The following is a 17,347-nucleotide window of genomic DNA, read 5'->3' as shown; positions in this document are numbered from 1 at the left end:
AGCGTTGGTTGTGTTTTAATTATTATTTCCTAAATGTTTTGTTAAAATAAGTTTGCAGCTATTTTTGTAATGTCCCAGACGTTGCATCTAAACCATGATGCTACCATTGTATTACAGCTCAAAAATGAGAAAAATAATCACAACATTGAAAATGCGACAGAAAAAAGAACAATAGTAAATCTCATACCTTTCTTTTGTGAGAAAAGCAAAAACATTAGAAGTAAAGTATTTCATATGTTAAAAGTTGCTCAAAATAATCTTTTTCAAATGTGGGAATTTGTGTGCTAACAATATTTTTTAAACACTCGAGGCTCAATTTAGATATAATATTGAAACTTTACGACATAATTTTTAATTGCAATTGGGCTCATTTCATTTCCCCTCCCAAATCGCTAAACACCATGTTTACAAATAAAATTAGTCTCCAAAACGCCCCCCTTTCAACATTCCACCTTATATTAGTTTGGAATGCGGTCGATTTCTGTCATTTCTGTCGGGCGATGAAGTACGCAGACAATGCGTAGGGCAAGGAAAATCCGGTGCGGGGGGAGATAATTTGTACGCTTTGATTGAGTTCGCTCCCCGGGACAGGTTCGCGCCCTAATTGGCTTCATTAAATCGATTTGTTTGGTCAATAATTGCGTTGCAGAGGTGAACACGACACGATGCGTGGGCTCTGCCACCACCATAACCAATACCACTTTTAAGCTTGGGGAAATAAATATTTATTTGAGTGAGTTGGGTTTTGGGGTTGGGGGTCAAATTTTTTGGTGTGATGCTGTGCCCAATTAGCAAATTTCCGCGCATTTCTCACCCGATAATATGGTCACTGATAGTTATTATTGTGCAAGTTATGTGATTTCCGAAATAGTTGTTGATTTGAAAATGTTCAAAGTGGTTTTGACAGTTGCATGAAACAATCACTCGCAAAAATATTGTCCACAATCTGCGCATTCAACCGCAACCAAACCTAACCAACAGCAATAGCTAATCAACACTGAGCGCAGAGTACATGAAAAGTGCATTTGAATGCATCACACGTGCGGTGACACGTGGACAAGTTTGTGCACTTCACCGCGTCGCTTGCTTGCTGCTGACATAAACGTGTGGCAATCGATAATGATCGCCATTTCCGGTTTCCAGAAAAAAGGGAAGGGGATTGTAGAGCGGTTATAAATTGTTGATGTCATGGAAATAATGATTCAATAAATAGAGTTAATAATGTTTTGTTTGAGTGCGGAGCGGAAACGGAGCAATAAAAATGTCCCTTGTTGACCGCGGGAAATGACGGTTCACCCCGCCCGTCTTTTTTCACTTGTCTGTGTTGCTTGTTTCACTTCCGGGAAGCTGAGTGAAACTTTATTTCAACATCGTCAAGCGGTTGTAGATTAGAATCGAGGAACGAGGGGTGTGGACAACCGGAAGTTTGCTACACGCTGAACTCAAAAAATGACCCAACGCTAGGTTAAATTTAAATTTCAGCTCGATCTGACTACGGGAATCCCTCCCTTAAAGCCCTTAAGTTTGGATGGGTTAACCAATCAGAATGAATCAGAAACCAAATTACGCCGGAATTCATTTCCAGTGGTTTAGCATAATGATGAATAGATCATTTTTTGATTATTGGGAAAAAACAGAACCAACCTTAAATTTACTCTAATTTCGAATCACTTATTGTTTGATTTATTTTGTAATTTTGAAACACACAAAAACAGAAATGTTTTCTAAAAAAAATTCAAATCAAGTTCAAATCACTAAAAAAGTTCACTCAGTAAACCTCCGATGATCCAATCTTTGTTGCTCAGGTTTCTCTTGGTGAATATTTAAAAAAATGTAGGATTAAAATTAAGCAATTTAAAAAAAAATCAGTGTCTGTTGAACAGTGGTCCAGATCGCATAAAATAAGCAGAAAATGGATTTTCCGAAAAATTGTGAAGTTTTGGAGCTTTGATGTCTTCACAAAGTTGTAGCAAATAGGAAGGAGCATCTTTTGGCATGGTTGAAAATTAGGGTGGTTCACGATTAGGGTGTATTATGAAATTTAAATATCCAGGAATATTTTCGGGATTTTTTTTCTCTTCTGGAATGGTTTCAGGCATGCCAATCCACCAAATTTAGAGCTCTTATAACCAACATGTTTATTTAAAAAAAAAAAACTATTTTGACTTAAAGGTTAAGTAACAGCCATTTTAATGAAAAAAGATGATGCAATTTTTAAACTTAAATATCTTGAAAAACCGCAAAGTTGTAGATTATAGTAAAAATATTCTGTAAAAAGAGTTGCAGTTTAAAAAAAATCCATTTCTTTATTTTACTTTTTTTTTTCAATGGATTTTACTTTTTTGGCACTCCAAAAATATGCTTTTTTATTTTTCTGCGTCTGCGTTCTGCGTATATGTATTATTGAAAAAAAAAAACTCTTCATGTTTAGTGCATCCCTCCCGGGATTTCCCTGGAAAAAAATCACGGGATTTCTTCCAAAACCGAGAATTCCCGAATCCCGGGATATTATTTTTATTTTGTCCAGGTTTTCCGGAATTGAAAAAACACACACAAATTTTGGTCAACAAATTCAGATTCAATTGTGAAAATAATGAAACAGCCAAATCTTTAGTAGTCGATGTGATTTTGAAGCACTGAAATTGTTATTGGGCATATATCAGCATAAATTAAGCATATTTAGGATGGATGTTGTTGTCTTCTAATTTCAAAATTGTTAATTTTACGGACTCAATCTTGCAATAATTTGATTGTAAAAAAAGTCAAACTTTGTTGCAATGAATGTTGTAAATGGTACTTTAGGGCATGAATAGAAAATTATTTCAATAATTAATGTAACAAAAATCTTGGTGTAAAAAGCACTAGTTGATGTGCACCGTTAAGGAGTTTTTTGAATTATTATTGTACTGATCCGCAAAATACAGCTCTAAAAATATAATCTATGTTATTTTATCTATTTTTAAAAGAATAAACGTGAATATAGTATTTTTTTAGATTTTTATTTCAAATTAATTTTGAGTATTTATTATTATTTAAGTACTGGCATCTGAAGCAAATCAGTACAAATGCAACAAAATGGGACAGCTGCTGAAGCCATCTTGATTGATTTCGGTTCAAACAGGAACAGAACAGCATAATTAGCGAACCGATTTTCAAATTTAATGCTGTAAAAAATACTGTCTGAATTCAGGCTGTAGTCCAGATTTGTTTCAGTTTACTGTAGTAAGCCTAATAAAGATAGAAAAGAACTTAAATAATATTTATTGCATTTTTTTAAATTTTTGACTTATTTATTATGTATTTTAAATTAATTTATTTCCAAGAAATTTACACAATAAAGAATAAAATGGAATAAAGAATTGTGGCTGCTTTAAAAGCCAAATAAACAACAATAAACATACATCTAAACTAATAAATTTAAGAATTTTAGCTTTTAAGCTATCTAAAAACTGCTGTCCGTATGATGATTGTAGTCAAGATTATCACCAGTTTTTGGATATCAACAAATACTATGATTTCAAGCTTTAAAACACAACGAATATATAGAAAAATAGTTTTCATGACCATTTACAATCCCGGGAGTTCTAAGGATATCACAAATATTTTTCCCATTTTTCAGAAATTTTAAAACCCCTGGAAATATTCACACACTTTTCCTAATTTCCCTTTTAGTGATAATTTTTCGAAATTTTCTTCTTCTATTAACCAGAAAATTGGCAAAATTACACATTTTCAGAGTTAAAATTATACATTTTTTCTGACATAAGAGATGTACCTCTCCCAGATGTAATATTATCATGATTTTTTACTGTGTAGTTAACCGTTTATTTTTTGTAATGGTTACAACCATTGAAAACCAAAAAAAAATATATAAAATGCAGGTGATTCTGAGGACCTTTAACCTGCAAGCTGCAAACTAATTGAGAATCAAACTTTAAAATGGCATTGTAAATTAATTTAAAATATTTAATTACATATTTTGAAAAACAAAACAAACAGTCCAATTTCAAATTAATGGTTTACCCTTTCAATAATGAGGCCTTGTTCAAAATAAATTTGCCACAGCAATTTTTTAAATGAGTACGATTTTGCAATTACAGCAATTTCCCTCAACCAAAAAACCCACCCCCTAGTCATTTCACCATCCACCCAAAAAGCATCCCTCCCAGTTAAACGCAACAATGTTGAGCACTGAACGAGAAAAAAAAGTGCATCACATCAAATGGACCATGGAAAATAATTGAAATATGAGCGGCGTGTGTACGCAATTACGCACTTATTAACGGTCACTGGGCGGAAGCATTTTATTGCCCGCCGGGAAAGGAAAAATCAGCCCTAGAGGGAGAGGGGGGACGGTGTTGACCGGCAACCCGGAAGTGAAAATCACGTATAATTAGTACCCAGTATGGGTATGTGTGGTAGCTATGTTCGAGTTTATTTTAATTATGACCAACCTGGTTCAAGTTGAGTCCATCTCATCGATCTGATTGGCCCAATTCGGTGGCAATTGATTACACTGGTTTTCGTAAAATTGTTATTTATGTAATTTTTTGATTTATTTTTTTGAATATTTGTTGAATTTTGTAAATTAATTAAAATTTTTAAAAGTTTCATCTAAAAGTGCTTTGACATTTTGTGCGCCAGTGTTATAACGACCCCCACATTCACCACCAGGAATGTCGGGTTTAATTTATGGAAATGAATAATTTTACTTTTAATTTATTCGTACAGATACCACAGCTTATTGAACTGGGAGAGAGCGAGAAAGAGGAATCATTTCCACCCTGATTTCGACCGTTTTTATTTTTTTATTCTGTGTGTGGATTTTCCAAGTTCGTGGGAAATTAATTCCGCTGAACCTTGCTTATCCATCCGCGAGGTCATATGTAAATTTTTAATTAAATTTTTCCACTTAAACATCGACATCGAGCAACCACAAGTATTCCCAACCAGAAATTCCCATGTCGTTTTACTCGAATGGAAAAAAAGGGATTTAAAAGAGCATAAAATCCAATCTCCCAAGCAAGCAGCAGACGTCAAAGTTTGTGCGCCAAAATCGACGCAATAAGAGTCCATCAATCACACGTACATTTCACAAACCTTTCAGTCAAGACTCGGGAAAGCTCGCGGAAATTGAAAGGAAAACCGAAGCATTTCAAATTGATGGCTGTTTATACTGAAACACACACACGCACACACACACACACACACACACGCACAATCTCACATATCTGAACCGTGATGGAAAGCTGATGTTTGTGTGTGTGTGTGTGTGTGTGTGTGTGTGTGTGTGTGTGTGTGTGTGTGTGTGTGTGATTTTGAAGGAAGGAAGGGTCTTTCGACGTGTTTGTATATACTCTCCGGTGACAGATTCTCTCCATTGTGTGGGTGCTTTGGAATTTCCTCTGGCATGCACTGATTGACATGTGATTGAGTGTATAAAAGTGTGGGTGGAATAAGGTTTTATCTAAACATATAAGTCTTAAGGAAAACAATAGTTATTTTCATCGTCTGTTTAACTGTACAGTTGAAAAATGTTTATGGTAATACTTGTTTTAAAAATTAAATTAAAAAAAAATTACGATGTCAACTTTAAGAAAACATCGGAAAATGGCAAAATAGGATTATTATCAAATCAATTGTGAAATATAAACTATCAAGAAAAGGCGTGCGCTCCTTGGTTTTAAAAACTTTCGAATGAGCATTAAGTTTTAGGAGTTTACAAAAAAAAACTGATTAAAAGAACTTCCTTATTATTTCAAATGTTTTCAAGCTTTTTTGCAAGCATTCAAGCGTATTCATATGCAAACAGAAAACATTTCGTCGCCGTCGTGTTAACTTGTCGTACGTGCATTTTGGGCCAAATTGAGTTAAGAACGCCATTTTGTGCAGCTCACAATGCCTCACCTTTTGACCTTCACAGATCCTCAAAATTGATGTAAGTGCGACAACTGGCCAAAGGGATTTCAGGCCAGGAAAGTCAGGATGCGTTTGACGCACGTACAAGTTAGACTACCGTAAACATTTGTAATTATAACTCGGGACTCCGGCAACTAAAAACAGCTAAACTTAAGGGCAATATACAGAATGGTCAACAAAACAAAACGTGTTTACTGTTGTTTACATTGCGTGCTCTCGTTTTGTTTATTCAAGGTAAAACATTAAAATGCTTTTTTCTCGGAACGTCGGAATGGTTGGTGAGACATGATAGCACGACTGCGTCGATTTGCAATGTTCTATTTTTTGTGGGAGGCATTAATAGCTGAGGTGTTTTATGCAAAGTTTTATCAGAATAAACTTTAAATTTGAGTATGTCGATCACATTTTCGATCATTTCAAAAGAAGAGTTAGAGAAAGAAACATGGAAAATTGTGCAACTAGTCCAAAACTGTTAAGCAATTTCCCGCACGAAAAAAAGCAAAAAAAATCAGTGGGATCTTTGTCCGAAATAATTAGACTCTTTTTTTTATTTGACCACTAGGGTGATCGCAATTTTTGACGATTTTTTGATAAAAAAATGTTTAAAAAAAATCATGACTCTGTAACGTTTAAACCGATTTTGTCGCTAAGATAGTTTGGAGTTTCAAAAATCTAGCCTGTTTTTGAGAAGATAGAACCAACGCTTAAAAAATGTATATATTTTTATCGGATTCCTCGAAAAAAAATTACATAACATCTTCGAAAATGGTAGAAATTCCTTTATTGGATTCCGAGACACAATTTGTTTTAAAATATGATCTAGAATTTTCCAAAGCGCTGCACGTATAACCGGATAATTACGATAACGAGAAAAATCAGCTTTTTTCAATAAAACCGCAATAATTATTATTTTTTCTTTAATTACAGAGACTTAACACTATCCATCATTCGTCTTTTTTACTCAAAATTTAAGATATTATATATATATCTGGTGTCATCTAGTATCCTTGGAAACAAACTTGATTTTCAATAAATGTGAATCGAAGATTTTTTTTTAACTTTCATTTTTTAAAGGGTTAAAATGTGTGTGTGTGTGTGTGTGTGCAACCAACCAAACGGGACCACGCGGTCGCTTCTTACAAATTGAGTTGTTTCCATGTATTTTAGATTTTTTGACATTCTATACATGCAAATAACTCGCATAGGCATTTGGAAGGTGTTAGCTCTGCCGAGCTTCGGTGACCCATTTCTACGCTGGCTAGCCGAGCGCGAGGTACTTCAGCTTTATCGACAAGCCCCGCCCTGAAGAACGTTTGCACCAATCGGGTTCAAACGTTATTTAGAACTTCCGAACCCTTGTCAAATGGACAAGGACCCAGCGCGTATATAGTTGATAGTAACAGTATTCCAAATTCCAGTCATAGCTCACCAAGTCGCGATGGCCTAGTGGTTAGCATTTTTGCTTACCAATCCAAAGGACGAGGGATCGAACCCCGACTCGAGCGACTTTAATTTTTCTTCATGTTCAGAGTTTTCAAGATTTATGTTTCCTATACTTTCTCGTTGGGAGCAGATGGGAATCGAACCCAGGACCATTCGCTTACAAAGCGAACACCGTAACCAGTCAGCCACGGCCGCTCCTCACTCATTTTTTAAAGGGTTAAAATGGATGAAAATAAACATTTTTATGCATGTTTCAATTGTGAAATTGTCTCATGATGTCATGATAAAATTATCACCGGAAAATTTGATTTAAGGGGTCCCCGAGCCAAAATTTACAACCAAAAATATCACTAAAAGAAAATGTGTCTATTTAATATGTTAATCTGCCTTACCCAAAGCGTTCTCAGTCTCAGATGGTAGTTCCAGATGTCCCCTACAAGCTGCAGGTCGAACCAAGTTGATATCTAGACGGAACACTTTTTTATTTGATTTTGAAAATTATGCTATTTTTTCACTTAAATGCCAATAACTCCCATTAGATTTAACCAATAGGGATACTTCTCCCTGCATTTTGTTGCATTTTTTATGCCCTTTCAGATGCATTTTGCTTTTTTTTTGAATTTTGAAATTAATTTGAATTTTGCCTAAGTTAAAGCCTTTTTAAGATTTTGACGTTTATGAACCTTCAAACTTTGTGTCCCGATTTGCCCCACTTCCTGTTGACCTTAAGTGCTCATAATTTGGCTAGATGCTAGTTTTATATGTTCAAACAACCCTTGAAAGTGTCAGGCAGGTTGGTAACGGGTTCGCTTAACTCGTGGACTCGCTCTTAAAGATCAAAAATAATGTTTTTTTTTTTCGACCATATCAAATGTTAGGGCTAATTTGGAAAAAAAACTTTTGTTTTGTTTGTATGGTTGTATCTCAGCATCCATTAGTTCAATCGTCAAAATCTTTGAAACTAATAAATTTTCTTATCATGATTGGTGAAGAATTTTACAAGTAACAAAAAAAAACAAATAATGGAAAAATATAATTTTATGATTTTTTTCATGTTTTTCAGGACTTTAACACTGCCTAATGATTTATTTTAAGCATTTTTGTCAAAAAAAATTGTCAATTTGCGTAATCCAATTCTAAAAAGTTCTTTAAATTTTGCCCAAAATTGAAATCAATCGAAAATTCGTTCTCTGGATACTGATTTTTTTATTATTTTAACAGCCTTCTTACGTCCACACTAAAGCCCAATATTGTATGTATGTAGCATTTTTGGTTAGAATAATTATGTAAAATATCTCCTTTGGTCATAAAAAAACACACAAAATTTTACCAAAATTCAAAAAAAAAAAGTGTTGCCCAATGTCTCAGAGAATTGCTCTATGAACAATCCGGTTTGTCCAGGCATCCTTTATCCTCTGTAGATTCTGTGAAATGTGACCAATTCGCAGAATCTTCTCTGCAGCAAACACAACGCAGTAGGCCTGGCCATATTGATGAGGGTGTGTCACTTTTTCGCGATATCGTGGAATGCTGAGAAAATGGACATATAGAAGTTTCGTAGAAGGGTACTTCTCGTGCCATAAAAGCATTTTTTTTATAATATCCAGGCTGCCTTGTCAAATACTCAATTTGTATCAACAATGTAACACAAACAAATCAAACCTAAACGCATTCCATGAATTGTGGCCAAACATTCGAGAAATCACCGGCGAAGAATGGTATTTTTATGGGCAGGAAAGTTGAAATTCCACAATTTCCTGTGAGGAAAAAAAAAAAGCTCATGCCAGGCAAAACAATGCACCAACTGGGACACGGATTTGCCTCTCATTCCATTTGAAACGACGACGGTGAATGGGAGAAAATATGGTTCCGATCAACATTCCGTCGGAAGGTGGCATTTTATCGGTTCGTTTGGTGAAAAAATTAAATCAAACGATTGAGCTTAACAAGTAGGGCCATGCAAATTAACAATTTTCATTAAAACATCAAAGGCATTTTTAATTTCAATGTGATTATCCAGAGATTAAAGTGTGAGAGATTACTTTCATTTAATTAATTACAATTCAAGTCACACCCAGCGTAAGTAGGGGAAATATACCCATTTTAATCACTCTAAGCCGTTCGACCAATTCTCATCACTTTTGCCGTTTTCCACTATTAAATCAACATTTCCAGATGTATCAACAATGGAGAGTTGCTTGCTCACATTTATTTGAGCTATTTAGTACTTTGGATCAGTCAAAAACACATTGTGAAAGCTGTAATTCATGATCAAAGTGCTGATAGGCCGATAATAGAAATAGGCTGAGAAAGGGTATAGTTCCCCTACGTGATTCTTGACAAATTTCCCTGTTGAAGGTTTTCCAAGAGCCAACATTAAATCAGCAACAGCAAAAGGGAGCAACCACAGAAAGTTTTCCTACCTTTTGGTGGCTGACTGTGAAGTTGTTTTTTTGATCTGTTACCCTTTTGGTGAAGAGTGACCACAGACAAATAGATTCTTCAGTTGAAATAAAATTAAAAAGTGTATCCAAATTTGAACGTTAAAAAACATATTTCACTTTTTTTTAAAACCTACAAGTGACAACCATTGCTCTTTATACCAAGGGGGTGGGAAGAAACTCCCACACCTCAGCCCACAATTCAATTTGTCATCCCGCAGACACCAGAGACGGGCGCCAGTCACGTGGCGTGACGCGAATCGCGCCAAAAAGCGCGACACGTGAACTTTATCAATCGAGCGGGAATTTGCCAGCGATTTGTGTTAATCAAAAAGTGTGTTTTCGGGATTGTGCGCTTTTTTGCTGATTCTTTATATTTGCTGTGTTCACGAGGAAATGTTGGTGAAAGGGAAAATCCCCCCCACAAAGTCAGTCAACCTTATCGGCATCTCAATGGCGACGCGTATCGGGGATGGATTTGGGTGGAAATATTGGTTTGGTGTTAGGGACGGAAAACTTAATCTTTATTTAAAAAATGTATTGTTTTGTTTTCTTGAATGAACAATTTCTGATATTTGTTGAGTTTTTAATTAGAGACATTTGTCTTTTCAGAAAGAGCCTGAATAAATAAACATTTTTTGAGACACTTGTAATATTGACGGAAAATTTTCTCCGTGTCTTCTCCCCAGAAAGCTCAATAAATTTCTCGACCACCCAGTGCTCCAGACAAGAGGGTGATGACGGAAAACCTTCAAAAGTGAAGCAAAGAAGAAAGAGACAAAAAAAACGGAACGATTTTTCACAATCAATCTCGGGTGCATTTTTTCGTCTCGGGAAGTTTTCCTTCCGTTCCATCACGCCACTCATACACCAACACACTTCGATTGATTGATGAAGACAAAGTTGAGCACAAGTACTCAGTATCGCAATCGCAAGGAAGAGCAAAGGAGTGTTATTAAGGTAGGATTAAAATCAATCTTTTCTCTGCATTTTTATTCTGTTTTAATTTAGACTAATGTCTTTTTTGCTTTCTATTTTGAAATTTCAGACTTACTTATCAATTCAACTGTCTATCTTATTTTACTATTTAATGTATTTCAGTATCTCTCAACACAGCTTTAACTCGCTCAAATTCATTTATCATTGAAGCATAACCTCAAGTCATGTACGCATAATTGGAACTTGGAGAAACAATCAGTACCAGGAACAATTCAGGTTATTCACATCGCATGCCACATTCACACAAAAGCACCTGTCAAAAGGCTTCATCTTTAGTCATCCATTCAACCCATTCATCGTCCATTCCATGAAACTAATTCGATTCACCGGAAAACTATAATCCCACAGCCAAATGGTGGCCGTTAAAGGCTTGCTTGTTCGGTGGAAAACTGGTTACAGATAATTGCCACCACCCGCAAACCCCTCCCCCTTTTTCCCTCTACCCCTTTTGATTCGTGCTAGCGCCAAAAGGCAACTGAACCATAAAAAGCTATTTTCTCACCATAATAGCACCCATTATTCCGGGTTGTCTATGTGTGTGTGTGTGTGTGGGAGGAAAAGGTGTGTAATGAGGCGCCAAATTTATTCGACCTTGAATGAATCCTTTTTCATTCGCTCCCTCCCCCGGGGGCTATGTTTTCCACCGAAAATGACTTTGGCAAATTGAATCTTGACCCGTGTTAAGGGAATGGTGTTTGCTTGCGGATATTAAGGAGGTTAAGGAAATTGATTTTTCCTGGAATGAGCTAATACAAATTTCTGCATTATTTTTAAAACCTTAACTTTGATTATTTTCAACCAGTTTTAGGGCAACATCAAGAAAGATTGAAATTAAATTCAACTCTACATTTGAGTATTGAATTAGTCTATTCTTTTATATGAGGTAAATTCAAATAAATTTTAATCTGAGAGTTGTGACTTTTCTAGAATCTAAACATTGAAAACATAATACTAAACCTAGGCAAATATTTTAAATCGTCCTTATTGCCTAATTTTTACAGTTTGTTGATTATCATCGACTGTGGCAAATCGAATAAGCTAAATAAGGCAGAGTAGAATTGGGTAGAGTTTTTTAAATCATAATACTCTCAAATTTATGGTTTTATGTAGCTACTTTAGATTCGTTTTCAAATAAACCAACATAAAAAATCAAAATATTGATCAAAATCATGTCCAATTCATCAATTTTGTCTCAATTAAAAAATGCGAAAGAATAACGAATAAACAAGACCATCTGATTTATTAATAAACATGTATAATGTTAAATGAAAGTTCAATCTTTGGATAACTTCCATTAAATTAGATGTATGATGATTAAAACCTGATATATTTATTTGTTTATTTCTGTTTTCTTGCAAAAGAGAAGTTCTTTTATTTTTTTAAAAGTTTGTTTTTACAGCAAACCTGAAAATGCTAAGATACTGCGTTTGACGTAAAATATTTCGTTGTTCAATAAATATCAATAAAAGTTTATAATTATATTTTAATGCAAATGGAAATGTTTTCTATGCAACTAGAAATTTTTTTGGTTTAATTGATTTTAAATGTATGATTTTTTAAAATTTTAATCAAATGATTAATAATGCAAATTCTTTCTCCAAAGCGATTTTTTTTACGAAATGAGCCTTTCACAAATATGTACTTTTTATTTATTTATCTGACAGAATCTTTTTGTGTGCCTTCCGTAACATTTTGAATCACCAAATTGTTCAATTCTTTTTCCATGCAATTTGGCAACTGTCCATATTAAATGGAAATTTAAAAATCGCACCTTTTGAAGGATATTTTTTATCGATTTGGTGTCTTGAACAACATTGTACAACAAAATGGATAAAATTGAACAACAAAATGGATAAAAGGTTTTTTTTTGCTGATTTTACTTTCAATGATTGGCAAATTTAAGCAAAATAATTATTTAGAAATTGAATTTCAAAATCGAACCTTGCCCAAAATTTGGAAATGTAATAACATGTTTAAACCCTTTTAAAAGTTATTCTTTATTTTTTTTTTTATATAACTTGCATGGAATCTTTTAATTTTTATTTATCCGTTTTTATATCTTTGCATGGCCACATCTCAGCAACTATAGGCCGTATAAACAAAGTTTTAAAAATTAAATCAAAATGAAAACAAAAAAAAATGGTAAAGGTTTTCTGAATTTTCTGAAAAGATGGCATTTAATGTCTTAAATTCATCAAAAAATATAAGTGAAAAAAAGTGTAAATTTTATTTATTTTGAATTTTTTCAGTTAAATTCATTTCTGTTTCCATAAATATGCATTTAACTGAAAAGTTCAACATTTATAGGGTTCATAAAACATGAACTTATCTAATTATCTTCAAAAGATTTCGAAGCGTATTGAATACTTCATTCTTAAGTATATAGTTTTACATGGAAAATCATGTTCAACCGATTGTACATTTGAAAAATGTTTATTTTTCCATTATGTCACTTTTCATCATTAAAAACAACAACAAAAAAACGTACCATAGATCGGAAAAAAAATATTTCCATGAATTTTTTTTTTTTTTGTGGAATCAGTTTACTTGTGATCATGCCAAAGGCTCTTTGTGATCCTTAGGTAATTTTTCTTAAAATGAGGCTATAATGTTTTTCAGCGGTTCATGTTCTTCTATTTTGAGATGATTAACTAAATATTGAAATATGTTACATCAAAATTTTTATTCATTAATATTTAATCATCATTCATTGACAAAGCATATTTAAATCATTTAGAGTAGTTTGGACTAGCTTAATGCAAAAAAAGTCTAATTTTGCTCCTAAAAAAAAAATATCTGGCTTTAATCCAACTCCATTAGACTCTCTTCAACTATCTGAGAAGTAATCCCATCGAATTGTTGCTTAAATTTGACTGTTAACCAAGCTTGAGAGTACAGGAGTTGAGGACAACTAAACAGCTGAAATTGATTTTGCATTTCCAAATTTGGATCCATTCAATACAGAAGTAAATTTTCAAAACAACCATTGCATTTTTGGTGTTTTAATGCAAACAGAACCTTTTGTAAAAAATGCTCAAGAAATGTTGGATTTAGTTTTTAAATCATATTATATTTTATTATTATTCGCAAAACAATTTCAAATTTTCCGGAATTTTCGCTATTTTTACTTATCGTAATCTGGGGTGAATCGGGACTACAGTCTGAATAGGGACAGCAGTTTTTAGAGCACTTGAAGCTTTTAAATTTGGAAATGGATGTACACATTTTGTTTGGCTGAGTCTTTTCTAACCGAAACCAACCAGAAAAATCAAAATATTGTTATAACTGCTGTCCCAATTCGCCCCATGTGTCCCGATTAACCCCAGTTAACGGTATTATCTTTCTATGTATTCAACACTTTCCAAGCAAGATGAACATACTGGAAAACTGTTGTTTTATGTATCATTCGATAACCTGAACTATTTCTGTTCGAAGCATAATTGAGTAAACCAATAACTCAAATTACTGTTCCTTCATAGGGGAAGAGGGGGTAATATGCACCCCCTAAGGGAAAACTGTGATTTCTCAGCCATTACAGCATTACTGTGGAAGAATTTTGTTTGATGTTCTAAAACAACAGTCCCGCCCGTGTGGATCAATCGGACCGCGCACTGGCTCACAATCCAGAGGTTGCTGGTTCGAATCCCGCGGCGGGCGCTCTAAAATTCTTTGTGTAAATATGGGTATTCGGCGCCGTCGCTCCGTGCCATACTCTAGTACACTTAGGAGCCCAGGGCGGCGAAGTCCTTGTAGTTAAAAAGGAAGACACTAGTGGTTGGTACTAGCAATGGTGGCAGACAGCTATAAAGTCAACTTCGTTTTCGTCTAAAACAACAAGTATTCTTCGTCATCCATGTGATAAAAGTCTTAAAAAACCTCAAAATTGTTCCAAAATTTCAAATTTCTAAAAACATTTTTGATTCATTTCAAACAACCATGCGGGGCATTATGCACCGCAACATTGGGGCAAAATGCACTACAACAACGGGGCAAAATGCAACACAACATGGGGCAAAATGCACCGGGTAAAATCAGTTTTCACTAGTCACCACTAGATGACACCGCTGTTTTTACTAAGGAGCTTCACAGCGGTGCATTTTGCCCCGACCACGCTTTTTGCAGAAAATTTAATTCAAAAAGCATTTTTTGATGATTTTGGAATCATCTATTTACAGAATAATGAAGATTATGGCAAAAACTATTTACCTCAACACTTACAATATCAATAAATGCTTTTTATATTGTCCAAAAATCATAATGAAAATGCAAAGAAAATTAGATGAAAACACAACATTTTAAAGTTTTGCAAATAACTTGAGCTGTTTTTATACTGCGATGCTCAAATTTTTCCAGCATGGTTTAGCAATGTTAAGCTTCCAATTTCTATGATTTTTCCCCGGAAAATTCTTCCAAATACCGTGAAAAGCAGGGGGTGCATTTTGCCCCGGGGGTGCATATTACCCCCTCTCCCCCTAATTTGAATACAGAGCAACGATTGATTAATACACAACAGTTTCGTCCAATATTGCCGCGACTGTCAATAAATTATAATAAATCAATTTCCAATGTCAACTATCAATTGCAGCCTTCAGATAAAACAGAAAACAACAGCCCCAAATAAATTCATTCCAATTTTCCACAATCGTTTCCACTCCACAACCAATCATTAAAACAAAAAAAAAAGCTCGCGACCCAACTGTCCCCTTCCGAGGAAAACATCAACCCCAAATAGTACTACGGGGGTGGGAGGTAGGCCTTTTCCTTCCGGGGTGACACTCTTTTTCCGATCCAAAAAAAAAAGCGAGCAAGCTGCGGGACCCCAGCTGGGAACCTGAACCGATTGTCCAGCAGTGCTTTTCGATTCTGGTCTGGTGCAATAACCCGCGATAACCCACCATGCATGGCGCAGTGCTGCAGCAATTTCAATATATTTTTAAAGGCACGTGGGCCCCGTCGAGGGGTCGGAGGTTCCGATTACAACCCCGTTTTGTACGCACACGCTCTCTCCCACACAAACACACACAATCGTTTTGCCATTAATTGTGAACTGCATTCTGGACTGGTTTTGTATGGTGTTGTATTGTTTGAATGGGTTATTTTTTTCGTAATTTTCATTCAGTTTGCTGTTATGACTGTGTTGTCCAACTGCTGCCTTTTTTCAATTCGTCCCAGCCGCAGGACTATAATTGAAATCCAAACAGTCCATTCGCACACACACGAGCATTGTTTGACAGCCACAGCAGACGGACTTCCAGACTCATTTATCTGAGCTGGTATTGGCTGCTAGTACTGTTGGTGATGCTGCTGGCTTGGATTTTTAATTGTTTCAAATAAAATTCAACTGGGTACCTACATATTTTTGCAAAACGACGCATTGCGCTATTGGGAAAATACACATTTTCAATAATTTTAAAGTTAGGATGAGCAACTATCCGTAAATTTAGCCGATATGACACGCTAGTATAAAAACTGTTAGCTAAATTTTCAAATTTGGGACACATAAAATAAAACTGTGAGGTAATTACAACTTAAAAAATGACATTGTGCATTACTTATATTCTAAATTATTACTATCAACTTCGAGCTTGAAGTCAAGTTTGAGTGGTAGATTTCTTGTTATTTTACCAAATGCTATTCTCGGATTTTGTGTTCAACGACCCTCAAAAAGACAACAACAAAAAAAATCTATTTCGATTGTTCGAAAGGATATTTTTCTAAGGATTTCAGATAATCGAGTTTGGACTGTATGTTGAAAAATAGATAAAGAGCACCGTTATCTAGTAATCACCTTTTTTAAGGCAAAGTTTTCGAAAAATGTATCAATTTTCAAAATTTTCAAAATATTATCCATCCTTGTTCAACTCCAATAACATTGTTCAACAGACCTTCGGTTGCTGAACTTCTCGTCAAATCTAAACTTTTAAAGTTACAGCTCACACTCTCTCGTCAGCTCTTGCAGTGAGCGGTCGTCTTTCGAGTTTTAGCGCGTTTTTTTTTCTATTTTTGACGGAGTTGTTTACCTTCGCTGACGGCCATGGCGGCGGCCGCGGAAGCGGAAAGTGGTTGGACGCTCCAAAAGACCAAGGAGGGGAAGCCGTTCTATTGGAACACAATCACGAATGAAAGTGTGTGGAAGAAACCGGACGGGTTTCAGGCGGAGAAGCAGCCGGCGACGGAGAAGAAGGTGGAGAATTCCTCAGAACCGGATTCACCAACCCTGCGCGTTCGTAAGTACCAGGACGCTCCCGGAGAGAGGTGGCAGGTTTTCTTTCGGCCGAAGCACAAGCCACTGCAAACAATGCGGATTTCAGAGGAACTGTGGAAGCACTACCCCGGGGTGACGGATGTCACCAAACTCCACCAGAACAAGCTCCGCGCTACTGTCAACAACCCGAAGGAAGCCAACGCAATCGTCTGCGATCCGCGTTTCTGTATTGAATACCGGGTCTGGATTCCGGCGCGTTCCGTGGAGATCGACGGCGTAGTGAGCGAAAATGGACTGACAGAGCAGCAGGTGTTGAAGGCGGTTGGCCACTTCAAGAGGA

Source organism: Culex pipiens, chromosome 2 (genome assembly GCF_016801865.2).
Source record: "Culex pipiens pallens isolate TS chromosome 2, TS_CPP_V2, whole genome shotgun sequence".
NCBI lineage: Eukaryota > Metazoa > Arthropoda > Insecta > Diptera > Culicidae > Culex > Culex pipiens.
This window is presented reverse-complemented; position numbering follows the sequence as displayed.